The 16,497-nt window shown below is 47.5% G+C and overlaps 1 protein-coding gene across 4 annotated transcripts in view; it reads left to right on the top strand.

Annotated features, from left to right (window-relative positions):
• ST3GAL3 (ST3 beta-galactoside alpha-2,3-sialyltransferase 3) overlaps window positions 1–16,497 on the top strand; it is a 178,911-nt gene that overhangs the window by 111,120 nt on the left and 51,294 nt on the right. The gene's annotated exons all lie outside the window — the stretch shown is intronic.

Raw genomic sequence — 16,497 nt, 5'->3', positions numbered from 1 at the left:
GGCTGAGGTTAGGCGCACAGTGTGCTTGCACAGGAGTGCTGAGAAACAGCCTGCCCAAACATAAATCCAGGATATGTGGGTTTTATGCTCCTTTTCTTTTTCTAACTGAGCGATGCAAACTCAGCTACTTGTGTAACAGGGGCTCTTCTGGCTGAAAATCTGGTGTTCAGATAGAGCTCTCTTTGTCCTGGATTTGCCTCTGAATTGATCCCAATGTTTTGCTTCCCCAGCTATTTACTGAGCACCTCGTAAGTATCTGGCACTGTGTTCCATATTCTTACACGTGTTTTCTCAGGCCTACAGGACTCAGTCCTCTGGGCCAGGCACCTGTGGGTTTGCCTTGACCTGTAAATAGTTTCTTTTACTTTTTCTAATTGAAAGTAATGTGAGCATGCGATTTAAAAAAATAAATAACTCAAACAGCCCAAAGGATATATGCTCCCACTCTAGGTCCCTTCCCCAGAGATAGTCAATATGACCATAAATGGGAACGTACTGTATTTAGTGTTCTGTATCTTGCTTTTTACTCCTAATAGTGTATGTTAGAGATTATCCTATTACCAGTGTAAATGGATCATCTTATTTTTAAAATGATTTCATGATATATAATTGTAGGGATGTATCATACTTTTAGTAAAAATAAGGTTTATTAGAGTGTAATTTACAAACAGTGAAAATTGCTTCTTAGTGTAGTTGTGTGAATTTGGTAAATACATGCCTGTTGCATAACAATCAATAGAAATTTCTGTCATCACCCCCCAAAGTTTCCTTGTGCTCCTTTACACTTAACCTCCCCCTGACCCCCCAGTCCCTGACAACCACTAATCAGTTTTTTGTCCCTATAATATTTCCAGAATGTCATATAAATGGGATCATATAGTATGTAGCCTTTTGAGTCTGCCTCTTTCATTTATTAAAATGCATTTGAGACTTACCCATGTGTTGTGTGTATCAGTTGTTCCTTTTTGTTGCTGAATAGTATTCCCTTGTATGGATGTAATAGTCTGTTTATCTATTCAGAAGTCAAAAGACATTTGTGTTAATTCCAGTTTTTAGTTATTAAAATAGAGCCACTATACACATTTGTATACAGGATGTATGCTTCACTTTATATAAGAAACTAGAGGCCTGGTGCACAACATTCGTGCACTGGGGGGCGAGGGTCCCTCAGCCTGGCCTGCACCCTCTCACAGTCTGGGATCCCTCGGGGGTTGTCCGCCTTTCGTGGGGAGCAGGCCTAAGCTGGCAGGCAGACATCCCCTTAGGGGTCCTTAGCGCTGCCGCAGAGGCAGGAGAGGCAGGAGAGGCTGCCGCCACCACCGCTGCGTTCACCAGCCGTGCCCGGCTTCTGGCTGAGCAGTGCTCTTCCTGTGGGACACTCCTGCATTGAGCGTCTGCCCCCTGGTGGTCAGTGTGCATCATAGTGACCGGTTGTTCTGCTGTTCAGTCATTTGCATATTAGGGTTTTATTATATAGGATTGCAAACTTTTAAAAATTAACAACATCGTTTTGCTTTCCTGCCAGCAGTGTATGAGAGTTTCAGGTTTTCTACATCCGTGTCATCAGTGTTTTTAGTTTTAGCTATTCTAGTAGGTTTTTACTTTGTTTATAATGTTTCTATTTTCCTTTGGCTGCTTTTTGAGTATTTCTTATCGCTGATTTTCAGCAATTTGATTATAATGATCTTGTTGTGGTTTTCTTTAGAAACCCTGGCTTATTTTTATTTTTCTACTTCAATCTATGGATTTATACTTCATTTTTAAAATCAAATTTGGGAGTTTTGTCATTTTTTTCTGTTTCACCTCCCTTCTCAGGATTCTAATTACGTGTGTTATACCATTGGTCCCACAGGTGGGGTTTTTGTTCTTTGTTATTTTTATTTGTTTTTCCCCAATCTTATTTCACTCTGTGCTTCATTTTGGATAGTTTATATTGTTATGTTTTCACATCCATTGATGTTTCTTTTGTAGTGTCTAACCAGCTGTTTATTCATGCTGTATTTTTATTTCAGATATTGTGTTTTTTATTTCTAAAGTTCCATTTAGGTCTTTTTCTATCTTCCATTTCATTCCTTATTATGTTGCTGTGTTCTTCTACCTTCTTGAACATATAGAATCTATATATATAAAAGGCTAATATGCAAAGTGTCCCCTCGGGAGCTCAACCGGAAGACCAGGAGTTTGATCACTCACTATGACATGCACTGACATCTAGGGTGCGGCGCGGAACGAAGGAAGGCCCCAGCCAGCAGCTGGCAGCTGGGGAAGAGAGGCCCTGGCCGGCAGCCGGGAGGAAGGCCCTGGCCAGCAGTCGAAAGGCCCTGATTGGCCCTGATTGCCGGCCAGGCCTAGGGACTCTACCCATGCACAAATTGCGTGCATCAGACCTCTAGTATATTTGTAATAGCTGCTAATCCCATCATCTCTGTCATTTCTGGGATAGTTTCTGTTGTTTGATTTTTCTCCTGCTTTTGGCCTACATTTTCCTGATTCTTTTTATGTCTGCCAGGTAATTTTTTATTGGATTCCAGACAATGCAAATTTTACATTGTTCTGTGCTAGATTTTGTTGTATTGCTTTAAATTGTGTGAATTTTCACCTGGCCACAGTGGCTCAGTTGGTTGAGTATCATTCTGTGCACTTAAAAGCTTGTGTTGCCGGTTCAGTTCCCGATCAGGACATATACCTCCATTTCGGGTTCGATCTCCAATTGGGCAGGAGGCAACCAATCTATGTATCTCTCTCACATTGATGTTTCTCTCTCTCTTCCGTCTTTTCTCTGAGCATATCTTCGGGTGAGGATTAATAAATAAATAAATAAATAAATAAATAAATAAATAAATAAATAAAAATAATTTTAAAATCCAAACACTGGAATGTAAGCTCTACAAGGGTAGAGATTTTATTTTTAAAAATTCTGTGAATTTTCTTGGGCATTCAGTCAAGTTACTTGGAACCAGTGTATCCTTTTGCAACTTGTTTTTAACATTGTTAGTACGTGTCAATGGCAAATTTATCTCCATTACTAACGTGGTACCCTTCTGAGGCCTGCCCAGTGCCTCGTGCAGTAGGAGGTATTTCCATTCTGGCTGATTAATTTGCACTCCGGTTTGTGTGAGTACAAACAATACCCAGCCCTAGTGAACACCAGGAACTGCTTCATCTACTGCTTCCTGGTGGTCTGTCTCCAGCCTCAGAGTTTCCACTCGTGTATGCACAGACCGGCACTTGGCCAAAAATCTGAGGGGACCCTCTTGCAGATCTCTAGAGCTTTCTGTGCAGCTCCGTCCTCTGTGGTCGTCTTCTCCACAAGTTCTAGCCTCCTTGGCCTCCCTAAACTTTGATCTCAACTTAGAAAGACTACTGGGCTCTCTTTAGGTTTCCCATCTTAGGTTTCACTGGTCTGAAAACGATTGTTTCATATATTTTGACTTGTTTTCTAGTTGTGTAAGGTAGGAGGGTAATTCCCATCCCTGTTATTCCATCATGGCTGGAAATAGAAGTCCCTCGCTTTTTTTTTTTTTCACATAGCATCCTATCTAATAAAGAGGGAATATGCTAATTAACCATCACTCCATCACAAAGATGGCTGCACCCACAGCTGAGGCCAAGTTCACATAACGAGCCTTAACAAGCAATTAGCAGGGACCTGAGGCTATACACCCTCCCTCGCCCTGTGGGGCTTGACAGGGGACCTCAAGGTGCACCCCCAGTGCTACGTCGGGGGAACTCAGGCTGCACCCCCCACCCAGGGGGGACCTGAGGCTGTTCCCCCCTCCCAGTGCCGGGCTGGGGGACTTGAGGCTGCGTGCACCCCCCTGACCCCCGCCTGGCAGGACTTGATGGGGGACCTCAGGCCATGCCCCCCACCCAGCGGGGCTTGACAGGGGATCTCAGGCCATCTCCCATACCTGGTGGGGCTTGACGGGGGACCTCAAGGCACGCCCCCCGACCCCGGTCTGGGCTGGGGGACCTCAGGCCATGCTCCCCGTCCTGGCACTGGGCCAGGGGACCTGAGGCTACATTTCCTGCCCGGCGGGGCTTGACAAGGGTGGGACTATCCAGGTCTGGATTTATCCCAATGAGGGGTGGGGGCCTGCCAGGTCTGGGTCTCACGCAATTTTGAGGCACATGTGGGTGGGCAGGGACTTGACTCTGGGTCCCATGGTGTGCCCCAGACTCTGACAGGAGGAAGGTTTTCATATACATTTTACTAATTTTCTTTCATCTCTGACACTTCTATTATAGAGAAAGGGCAAATAACAATATTAAATTATTTCCTCTAACTAATCCCATTTTAATGTGCACGAAGTTCGTGCACCAGGTCACTAGTTCCATTATAAAGATGCACTATGCTCTAGTTTATCAGGCACCTGTCCGTGGACATTTAGGCAATTGCCAGTCTTTAAAACTGAAAGATTAATTCAGTGAATAACCTTTTTTGTACAATGTTAGTGAAACTTCTGGATCAAAACTAATTTTGAAAGTTATTGGCAAATTACCTGTTAGAGCAGGTTTTGAATTTATATCCACTTGTAGTAGTTTGTAATGGTGCCTTCCTCTGTGTTTTCTTCCAGTACATTTTTTAGCTTTATTTATATTAGAGTTATTAATCCATCTGGGTTTTATATTGTCTTGTTTTGGTGTTAGGAGTGATCCCTGGTGTTGGTTTGTTTATTTTTTTTTCCTGGTGGTTAGCTAGTGTTTCTTGATATTTTAACCAAAAATTCTAAGTAAATTCAGAATTTTTATTTTTATAGCAACAATATTTTGACTCAAAAGTTCTTCAGGTAACTCTTGATGTGTTAGTTTTGACATGCTCTAATAAAAACAAACCATTAAATCTTTCTCTCTTTTTTTTTTTATTACCACGTGCTATGTTAAGCATACTCTCCATTCCTAAGCCTCATTCCTCCTTGTGCTCACCCACTCACTGACTCCCACACCTGCGCACAGGTAATGGATCAGGCAGTGGTCATGGAAGGGATGCTGATGTGCCGTCTGGTCCAGGCTGAAGAGTCCTGCTTCTCTGGGAAGCCAGCTTGTTCCCTCTCACACATTTGTACTATCTGTTGGGAGATCCTCCTTTCATTCCTTATTCTTGAAACTTGCCTGCCTAGATACATCTTTTGGCAGAAGATCCAAAGGAACTCAAATTTATTGAGTGTCTTCTCTGCTCTAAACATTGGATTGGGGCCTTTTATCTGTTGGTCTCGTGGAATGGAAAAGCCTTCTGTGACCTCCACCCCTTTGCATGTACCCAGTTACTCTTTTCTCAATCTGTATTATCAGTGCTACACACATAGCTGTTATTGTATTTATAATTTGTTGATGTTTCTTCTACCATAGTAGGCTCTGCACTTCTTAGAATAGAGACATTCATGGCTGCCGACACTTAGCAGAGCCTTTAGCACATAGTAGGCACTTATTGTTTGTTTTATGAATGGATATTAATATCTGCCCTCAGGAAAGTCTGAGGGTGTGAGGAATGTTGATAAAACACTGTTCCCATGGAGAGAGCTACTAGAAAAAATAATTATTTTGACACATACCAATGCACAATAGATTGGAAAGACTTGAGATCTGGAGATGGAAAGGTCTCATATCTTAACAGGCTGTGTGATCTTTGGAAAGTCTGAGCATTATTACTTAACTCATTAGTCAAGAGGATGAAATGAGATGATATATCTTGGGGCTATAAATGTTAAATCATTTCAGCATAATTGTTAGACACTTACTAATTGAGTTCTCATCTTCTCAATTACTTTTTTTTATAATCAGGTATGTTTTTCAGAAAGAAATAAAGATTTCAGAATAGGTCATGGTAAACATTTACACTGTAGGTTTAGCTAAAAATAATATAAAACCTTAATCAACATAAAACCTTCATTGACACACCCATTTTCCTGGCAATGCTTTGCTACATATGTTTGAGTGGCTTTTTTTGTGCTTCGGTGAAAGATTGAGTATCATGTCTTTTAGATGGGGCCAGTGGAGCCATTCAGCATTGGGAGCAATGGCAAAAAATGGCAGAAAGCAGAACCCAACTGCAGACCAGGGCTATGCTGCGGAGCAATACCAGCAGCAGCGACCAGGATAGCTAACACCTCGTGATGTATCAGTATTGATGTATCAGGTCCTGTGCTAAGACCTTTTCCTATTTTTTTTTTCTGTTTTAATCCTCCCAACAATCATATGAGATAGGTATTGTTATTAATCCATTTTTAAATAGGGGGAAATAGAGGGGTAGAGAAGTCAAGCAATTTGCCTGAGGTCACACAGATAGGAAATGATGAAGCCAAGTTTTAACCCAAGCACTCTAACTACAGACTCCACATACTTACCTGCTGCATTCTGCTTCCTCTCCCGGCTGCTATCTCATGGGCAGGCTGGCTAGTCGTCAAAGTGCAGAGGTCTACCAGATGCCTGGTGGTGGCAAATGAGGTATCAATGTAGAATTGCTACAGCTCTACAAAGGAAAGCCTCACTTCTCCTAAGACACACTTTGCTCTAGGAAGCCCAGGGTGCATGGTGTTTAACTGTGATTGTGTGTGTCTGTGATTCTCACTGCTGAGGAGTCATTGCATGGTCCAAACCGGATGAATTCCCCAGAGCACAAGGATGGCCTTTGAAACCTTTCTGAGCTCTCTGAGGCAGCACGTCTGGAGTATTGACAGAGTCCCAGCTGCCTGTTTTAGGACCCTCGCGTGAGAAGGTACAGGAGGCCTATTACACTGCCCTGGGGGCTTTGAGAGCTTGTGGGCTCCTGGCCAGGGTAGCTGGGTGTCTGGTATCCCCACATTCCAAAACTCCTCCCTCTCTGCCATTCCAGAGAAGGATCCTGGGACTTTTATCACTGCAACGGGGTGGGCGGGGCGGGGGGAGGCAGAAGGGGGCACAGCTAAGATTGAGAGGCATCCTTGCTAAGCTTGTCCTATACCATAAATTACAGAGGAGAGCAGAGCACTGTTCACTTCTACAGAATCACTGTCCTTCCATACCAGGAGCAAAGTGAGCCCCCACCCTACCCCAGTGTGTGCAGAAGGCTCGCTATAATTGCTTTCTCCATTTCCTCACATCCTGCTAATACTTCAGCTTCATCTCTGTAGTCTAGCTTCCTCTCCCACTCTCCCCTCCCTGCGGTGCTCTAGTCCAGGTCACCAAAAGGACTTCCCGACAAATCCAGTGATAGACCTTCTCCTTTTTATTTTGACGTCTCTGAGCATGTGACAGTAATGATCTCTTCTTCCATTTTGAGCATTTGAAACTCTCCTCATAAATTCTTTGTCCAAACTCCCTTCCAATTCTACTACTTCTCTGATTGTTCCTTCTCAGTCTCTTTTGCAAACAATCTCCTTCTTCTGTGCCCACCCTTAACTGTTGATGTCTGCCAGAGTTCATTATGGCTCCCTTCTCACTCCACTGCTTCAGCTAACACATGTGTGCTGATGACTCCCAAATCTGTTTGAGCCCAAATCTCTCCTGATCTGTAGACTCAAATACCCAATTTCCTGCTGGACAGCTCCACTTGGATGACTCTCCAACATCTCAGAATTAGTATCTCCAACTCATTGAATTTCCAGTACATCAGATTAGTCCAAGCACATTGCCTATTTCAGTGAATGACACCACTATCCACTCACTCTGTCACCTGAGCCAAAAATCTGAGAGTCTTTCTTTCTCCTTCCTTTCTCAAGCAAATATCCAATTAGTCATTGAGTCCTGTCACTTCTACTCTCTAGAATATCTCTTCTCTGAGGTCAGTCCCTTCCCCGTGCTCTGATTCCTCAACCTCTCCTGGATCTTGGACCTGAAGATCCGGAAACCTAGGTCTTCATTCTCTTTACTGACTCCTTCATATCACTATTTAATCATACTCAAGTTTCTCCCATTCCTTACGTTTGCCACATCAATTCTACTCTCCTATAAACCTAGTGATAATAGCTACCATGTCATTCATTCAACATCTTTTTTTTAAAATATGTTTTTATTGATTTTAGAGAAAGAGAGGAAGAGAGAGAGAGAGAGAGAAACATCAATGGGAGAGAACCACCGATCCGCTGCCTCCTGCATGCCCCCTACTGGGGATCAAGCCTGCAAGCTGGGCATCTGCCCTGACCAGGAATTAAACCAGTGACCTCTGGGTGCATGGGATGACACTCAACCAGCTGAGCCACACTGGCTGGGGCTCATTCAACATCCTATATAATAAAAGCCTAATATGCAAATTGTCCCCTTGACCAGGAGTTTGACCAGGAGTTCAACCACTTGCTATGATGTGCGCTAACCACAAGGAGGTGGCGCGGAACATGGCAGGTGTCAGTGATGCAGCGCTGGCAGTGGGCAACAGTGGAGGCACTGCTGGCCCCGATGAGAGCGGGATCGTGGCAGGATGGTGGAGCAGGTGAGCGGGTGGCACCAGGCCAATGTGGGTGCAAGCAGGGCCTGATGACTCAGGTGGAGGGGGGTGCACAGGGATCCAGGGGCCCAGGTGCTGCCCAGAGGTCAGCTGGGACCTGCCCTTCCACGCCAGACGCTCGCACTTCAATCGCTGGCCAGGCCTAGGGACCGCACCCATGCATGAGTGTCATGCACCAGGCCTCTAGTATCTTTATTGAGCACCTACTATGTGCCAGACAGTTTTTTAGGGCTAGATGCCCAAACATTGTTTAAGATACATTGTATACAAAGAGCCTCCCTTTCATTGGGAAACAAAGATAGCCTATGTGTATAAAATGTCACAGTTTTATAGAGCACTGACTGTGTGCCAATCACTGTGCTAAACACCATAACTTCATTATCTCCTTTAGTCTTTTCAACAGCCTTGTGGAGTAAGTGTTGTGCCCCACTTTACAGAGGAAAGCTATAACTTACCCAAGGTCACAGTAGCACAGAACCAGGACTCAAACCCACCAGTCCTACTTGATGTCCTGCGTCAGGCTCTGAACCATGAGCCTATAGGGGAATGCAGATCCCTTTTACGCGGAGAATATTTTAAATATTTTCAGTAGATACCCCCTAAAGTGAAATCCGTGGGTGCTGGGCCTTTCCAGGAAGAGCAGAGAGCTCTTCTCTGCAGAGTGTTCAGGGTTGACAGCCCTGTGTGGGCTGGACAGACTAAGTGCCTGTGCTTGGCCTGGACTTCAACTTGAAACAGGAGGAATGGCCATCTGTGTCCTCTTGCTTTCTCAGCCATCCATTTTTTTCATGTGTTCCTCAGTGTTAGTTGTTCTGACCTCTTCCAGGAACTGATCCATGTTCTGTGTTTAAATTGATTTCACTTGTTGTGTGAGCCTCCCTCTTCTGCCTCCCCCGCCATTCAAGGAATGCAGCCCCAGAGTACCTGACAGTTTTATACCTCACCATCTTCCTCTTTTCTCTGTGCTCCAACCCTCCTAGGTGGGTCTGCCGTGGATGGCCAGATGTTGTGTTTTCTTGGAACAAATCTCCTTCCCTAGATGACTAGGGACCCACACTTCTTTGCACAGGTAGATACTGCAGACCCACCTGTTGCTTTTTTCCTGGTTATAAATTCACCTGCTAATGGCAAAGTGTGAGGCCTCAGTGTGCTAACTGCCCCTGATGGTATATCTGTTCTCCTGCCCCAGTTCGGGACCTGAGGAGCTATGTCTAGTCCTTTCTCTAATTTTCCTGAAGGTGAGCGCTAGGCATACCTTGAGAAAATTCCCTTGCAGGGCATCTGTCAGTTGGGAGCCTGTTGTGTGCAATGAAATCAAAAGTGATGTGAGCTGGTCTGATTTTTGAGAAATTGATAATAAAGTTTTAGAAGTGTCTATAGCAATTAGAGAAAGTAAATGTATGTCATTTGACCCTAATAATTTAAAAATAGAATTTTATAGTTTTACTTTTTCTAGTGATTCATTTTTTTATACTTTTATGAAAGTATCACTCTGTGGCAGAGTTGAAATTTTAAAAAGCCAAACAAACTGGTCCTTCTTCACAGATTGTGTGATAAGCATTGGACTGTAGTGATAAGAGCACAGGCTTTGGGTTGGCTTAACCTTTCCCAACCTCCCTTTCCTCATCTGTACTTGGGGTTAGGGAGGCAGCGCATGGACACAAAACACAGATCCAGGCATCTGGGCTCTAGAAGCGGTGAGGACAGAGGAGGCCCTTAACGGGAAGGGGTGGTAAGAGATTGATCAGGGAAACTCCCTGGTGCAGGTGATGTCTGAGCTATGCCCGGAAGGATGGGACTTCAGTAGCAAGGTCAGACACTTGGCAAGCGGGGGGGAGGTCGGGGGGACCAAAACGGGGGGGGGGGGGCAGTTTCTTCCCTTGCAGACACAGCTCCAGGCACTATGGGAAGTAGGAACTGCAGATGTGCTTAGAGCTGAATGTAGTCTCTGATGGAAGCAGGCAGGCAGGCTGCATTCCTGTGGTATTTGAAGATTGATCTTGTCAGATTAGCAGCTTTGCTTTTCTTGGTTCAGGTACAAGATCCCCACGTGGGGAGTTCTGCTGCTGGGGAAGAGTGTGAGCTGAGGAAAGCAGGGAACGTGATCCTGGCCCTTCTCCCAGTCTGTGCGAGGCTCCAGGCCAGGAACCGCCCTGCACCGGCTCCTCAGTGAGGGAGCGCCCAAGTCTGAGCTGCACTCACACAGTTCCAGAGTGAGGCAGGAGCACTGCAGAAAGGAGGATGGGGACTTGGTCCTGCTCTCTCTACGCCAGGGGTCCTCAAACTTTTTAAACAGGGGGGGCCAGTTCACTGTCCCTCAGACGGTTGGAGGGCCGGACTATAGTTTTTAAAAAAAACTATGAACAAATTCCTATGCGCACTGCGGGCCCGGGACGAGTCGGCTGCTAAGCAGGACAGGCAGCGGCACCCGGCGGGCCGGATAAATGTCCTCGGTGGGCCATAGTTTCAGGATGCCTGCTACGCTGTCTGCACAGGGGCTGGGTAGGGGGCCACAGCTGCATAGCGGGTGCCTCCCCACATAAACAGCCAGAGCTGCAGGAGAGAAGCAGGGCTGCAGCCTCACCTCTCCCAGATGCAGGCAGGACACCAGTCCTTGCCCGCCTCCTGCCATCTGAGCTTTCTACTCCCTGCTCCCATTCCATTCATGGAATCATGAATTACTCGTAGGCAAATGAAGGAGCCAGAGGGAAGCCACTGCCCCACCCAGGAAACCTGAGTTCGGTGAATCTCTCAGGAGAGAGGTCTGGCTGGAGGGAAAAAATTGGAGATAATCCTTGTGGAAACCTCAGAGGATAGATGAGATTGTCCAGGGTGATGTGGAGAGTAATGGGCAACGTGGCCGCTGCTCTTGGGAGACCCTGATGGGGAAATGCAAGCCTGACCGCTGGCAGCATGACAAAGGCAGGCCTGTTGGCAGCTGGCCCGTGACATCTCTGCCTCTTGTGTTGGGATCGACCCATTCTCCCTTCCCGTGTTCTGTGGGCTTAGCTGGGGAAGTTTTCCGTACAACTTGAGAACAGAGTTTGAAAACAGATGGTTGGCCGAAACAAAAGGACATCTTGCACTCTTGCTCAGCCCCTGAAGAAAGAGTGTCTAGGCTAGAGGCCAGCTGTAGAGCTTGCTCCAAGAAGCATACCCCCAGTGGAGCAAGACCCCCCAAATGGGCCAAGGCATGTGCATGGGGCTCAGGCTCAGAAACAGCTCTGTGGGGCCTGATTAGAGATGGTTCTGTGACTGCTGTCCCCACTGGCCTTGCTCCCACATGTCCATGGGTGGCTGTGATCAGCGAGGTTCCAGCCAGATAAAGGGCTGTCTCCACCTCATTCCCCATCCCCTCCATCCACCCCCCTGCACACCCTCAGGACAAACAAGGGGGATTAAGGGCGGGACTTTGTTCAGCTCTGTGTTTGTCCTTAGAACCTTTTGTGCCCTCTCTGAAACCACTGCCCACACACCTGTGTCTTTGTCTTTCTGCTCAGAGGTTGTTGCATGCACAGGTGCCCCTGACATCCAGGTCCCTTCTCCATGACGGGCCTGTCTCCCCTCCTCCCCTACACCTGAGGGAGGATGCAGTGAGAATGAGCACGGCTTTGATTCGTTTCTCCTGGCGGAAAGGATCCTTCCTCAGAGGCAGTGACCTTGTGAACATATGGTGTAGCCAGCTCTGCTGTAGCCTAGTATTCCCGAGTAGGATGAAGAGCCCTGCAAGCGGCAGCAGGGCAGTGCACAGCAGACCATGCCCCGGTGCTGGCGGCTGCGGGAAAGACTGCTCATCCCAGGGACTTGGCCCTTGACCAGCCCTGTCTCCAGCGGGCTCGGCAAAGACGCTGACCCTCATGGAGATGCTTTCCTTTGCTGCCACTCAAATTATTAGGAGGAAGCTAAGAGTTCAGGGGCTGCAGTCTGGCCAGGGAGAGCTGCATATAGGGTGCAGGTTCAAGAGTGAGCCTGGCTCCATCCACCTCTGTCCGGTACTCACTCAGGAGCTCCCTGGAGGAGTGTTTGCTGAAGGGAGAAAGGCAGGACTGGCTGGATCCCCAGGGCTGACCTGGGTGAACAGCAGGTCTTGTCACTATCCAGCCTTGAGCCCTTTTCAGGAAGGACTTGGGAGTTGGATGCAGAGAGAGTAGGATAGGAACCCAGGTTACAAGGCTCCAGCCATTGTGTTCCCTCCAGCAGGAGGCTGTTCATTTTCTTTCAAAAAAAAAAAAAATATATATATATATAATATATGTATATTATATATATATAATATATATATATATATATATATATATTATATATATATAATATATATATATGGTTCTATTGATTTGAGAGAGAGAGAAACATCAGTGATGAGAGAGAATCATCAATCAGCTGCCTCCAGTACACCACACACTGGGGATTGAGCCTGCAACCAGGCATGTGCCCTGACCAGGAATCAAACTGTAACCTCCTGGTTCATCGGTCAGTGCTCGACCACTGAGCTACACCGGCTGGGCAAGGCTGTTCATTTTCTTTGCAGGCCATGGCTGGGCTAATTACTGGCTATCTTTCAGCCCTTTCCTGAGGCTGGCGTGGATTTCAGGAAGTGGAGTGCTTTGTAGCTGGGGCAGAAGTGGTCCAACCCACTCATAGTCATTGCTTGGTGCTGGGGTGAAGTTGGTCAGGGAGGGTGGAGAGGGGCTTCTCTGCCTCCTGACTTCACCACTGGGTCAGGGATCCTTGAGGTCGAGGCCTGGCCAGTGCGCACGCCAGGTTCACAGCACCTCTTCATGCCATCTTCGCAAAGACTGAGTGGGGCTGGGACTCGCCTTCCTCAGTCTGGGCAGATGAAAGAGCTGGGTTTTGGAGCCGGGCGAACCTGGGTTTGAATCCCAGCTTTGCCACTTAGCTAGCCGAGTGACCTTGGACAGGTTCCTTAGTCGTGCCCAGCTTCAGCTTCCCTACCTGCAGGGTGAGAGTGACAGTCCCTGCTTCATGGCAGTTATGGGGGCTCCACCAGCTGACGTCCCTGCGGCCTGGGGCCTGGTGCTGACCTACAGTGATGCTAGGCAGTGGCGGTGCTTGTTGCCGCCGTTCTGTCTCCTCACACCCTGGCGGCCTCAGCTCTTATCGAGACCTTCTGGTATGTGTGTGTCTTGACGGGAGCTGTCGGGACTTGTATAGACGGTGCTTACAAACCCTGGTGATTGGCGTTTGTTGATACAGGAATGCCTCCTCGTATCGGGAAGTGTGACTTTTGGAAAATCCAGCCACATGGGATGCAACTGATATCTTGTAATTTAGTAAAAAAGGCTTCTGACCACCCAACAGAGCCGCAGAGAACTGATGGCCCCCAGTGCCCTAACCGCTGGGTGGCCTTGCCCTGCAACCCATAGTCTTTTGCACCCTTGTGCTGTGCACATGCTGCTTCCCAACCTGGAACGCTCATCTCCCAGTTCCCTGCCCGTGGACCCACTGCCTTTACTTTTTTTTTTTTTTTTAATATATTTTATTGATTTTTTACAGAGAGGAAGAAAGAGGGATAGAGAGTTAGAAACATCGATGAGAGAGAAACATTGATCAGCTGCCTCTTGCACATCTCCTACTGGGGATGTGCCCGCAACCAAGTTACGTGCCCTTGACCGGAATCGAACCTGGGACCTTTCAGTCCGCAGGCCGACGCTCTATCCACTGAGCCAAACCGGTTTTGGCCCACTGCCTTTACTTTAACAGCAGCTCACATGTCACCTGGCACAGAGCAGGGCGATCTCTGATCAAAGAGCTGCTTGTGGCAGGCTCTCCCTCAGAAGAGGCCTGGACGGGGCATGCACTCGACTTTGGGGGCACCGTGTGCATGAGCTACCTGGAGTGTCCCTCTTCACAGTCTCCACATTTCAACTCCAACTCAGATGTCCCTCCTTGGTGAAGCTTTTCCCCGGGTCCACAGCTCTTTGTGCATCTCTATCAGTAACACTTCACACGTTGCATCGTGGCTCCCTCTTGAGTCCTCCACTAATCCTTGTCTAATTTTCACCTTTAATTTACCCCGTGTCACTTACTGAGAATGAATTGGGACAGCTCTCATTTCCCTTGCCTTTGTCTGTCCTGCCAGCAGGTTGTTACAGCAGCTTTGGCTTGGAGAGGGAAATAAAAGTGGGGCATCCGCTGACCTCGTGCTACCTCCAGGCCCACCCTGCTGCTCGGCCCAACTCGCTGGGCTTCCTTCCCAGCAGCCACACCACCAGCATCAACAGTGGGAAGAGTCTGAGGATTCTAAGAAGATAGTAAATTCTAATGAATTTTCCTGTAGGAGTGTTTAGTTTGATGGGCTCCTTCAGTTAGCTCAGATAATTAGGAATTGCATTTCTGTTCACTTTTTTAATGCATTTTTATTAAATGCCTGTGTTGGACACTGGGGTAATGGTTTTGAAAAATGTAGGCACAGTGCCAGATCACCATCTGGGGGGGGGGGGGTGTAAATTCATTTTGTCCCTCTTGGTCCTAGTGACATTCAGACCAAGTGGAAAAGGGAGAGACCTGACTGAGGGTCCCCAACCCGGGCCCTGGGGTGGCAATAACACGCTCCGTGGCCGAGTAAGCGTCTCACAGTAGCTCTGTGGGCTGTGGCGGGACTGAGAGGGTGACAGCCTTGGAGCCCCAGAAAAACTGAGTAGCTTTCATGGAACAGAGTTATGGAGAGACAGAAAGGACATCTGAAAAGACTCTGAGCAAGACTTCTTGGCATGTTCCCCCAAGTCAAGCCCAAACAAAAGGCTGTTGATGGCATGTCTTCCGCATAGTCACGAAAAGCTTCAGACGAAGGGTGAACAGTTTCTGCTTCTGCAGTTCAGAGGCCATAAAGAATGAAGAATGGCTTGGGGAAATCGTGGCTTCGTCATTAAGCCAGCATCCGCTCCAGAAGTGAGCATGTCTGCACAGCCTGTGATCTTAATCCCTGTGTCCCTGTAGAGGCGCCCACGTGGCAGAGAGTGCCCGCGGGCATGGGACAGAGCTCCCACATCCTCCACCTCTGTGGGGGCCAGAACCAGGCCTCGCAGAGCCCCGTTCAGACCTTGCCCGGGGTGACTGCTTGCCCCACTCTTGACCCCAAGGGACCCAAGTTATATTCTGCCCCTCCCCCTCCCCCTAAACACCCTCACTCTGCCAAGCCTTTTACAGAGCTTTTGGGGGACTGTGATAAGTAACGGTTGCTGCCCACCCCCCACCCCCACCCCCGACCCCAGGGGCTGAGAGGATGAGAAAGACAAGCAGAACTTGTGATGACTGCAGTAACAGAGCAAGCCAGGAAGTTATGCACACCAGCTTAGGGGCCCTGACCAAACGGAGGGCAGGAAAGGCTTCCTAGAGGAGATGCCACCTGTGCTGGCTGTCGGGGGACAGTTAGAAACTGCCAAGCAGAGAACCTAGGATAGGCAGTCACACTGAGGGAAGGAGACACACTGGCAAGTCGTTTGGGCTGTCCAGAGTAGAGGGCTGGGATGGGAAGAGGCCATGAAGGCCATGCCGAGGATTTTGCTATTTTATTTTATTTTCAGTTACAGTTGATATTCAGTATTGTTTTATATTAGCTTCAGGTGTTTAACACAGTGATTAGACATTTATATAATTTAGGAAGTGATTCCCTCATAAGATTTTACCCACCCATCTGGCGCTATACATAGTTACTACTAAGGTCAAAGCTTTAGAAATTTTAGAAAGGTCATTACCTGAAGTGGAGGAGAGAGGATTAGAGGAGGTGACGCTGGGGAGGGGGATGCTGGGAGGCAGTGATAAGGCAAGAGGGGCCTGGAGAGATGTTAGGGAAGGAGAAATGACATTCGGTGGCTGGTGTAGGGATGAGTGAGAGGGAGGGCTAAAAACAGATCCCCAGATTCTGTCTCGCACAGTTGGGTAGATGGCTGCACCACTTCCTAACCTAGAGAACAAGGGGCCAGCAAGTTTGGGGGCAGCTGTTGAGTTCATTTGGGGAAATGCTGACCTTGAAGTTCCTGTGGAGCCTCCCGTAGAGAGGTGAGCACCAATGTCCTTTTAATTTTGTTTGCAATTTCTTTCTGTTATAAACAACATTG

Source organism: Plecotus auritus (genome assembly GCF_963455305.1).
Source record: "Plecotus auritus genome assembly, chromosome: 2".
NCBI classification, from domain to species: domain Eukaryota; kingdom Metazoa; phylum Chordata; class Mammalia; order Chiroptera; family Vespertilionidae; genus Plecotus; species Plecotus auritus.
Note: the sequence above shows the minus strand (reverse complement) of the source record. Positions and strands in the feature narration are given on the sequence as shown.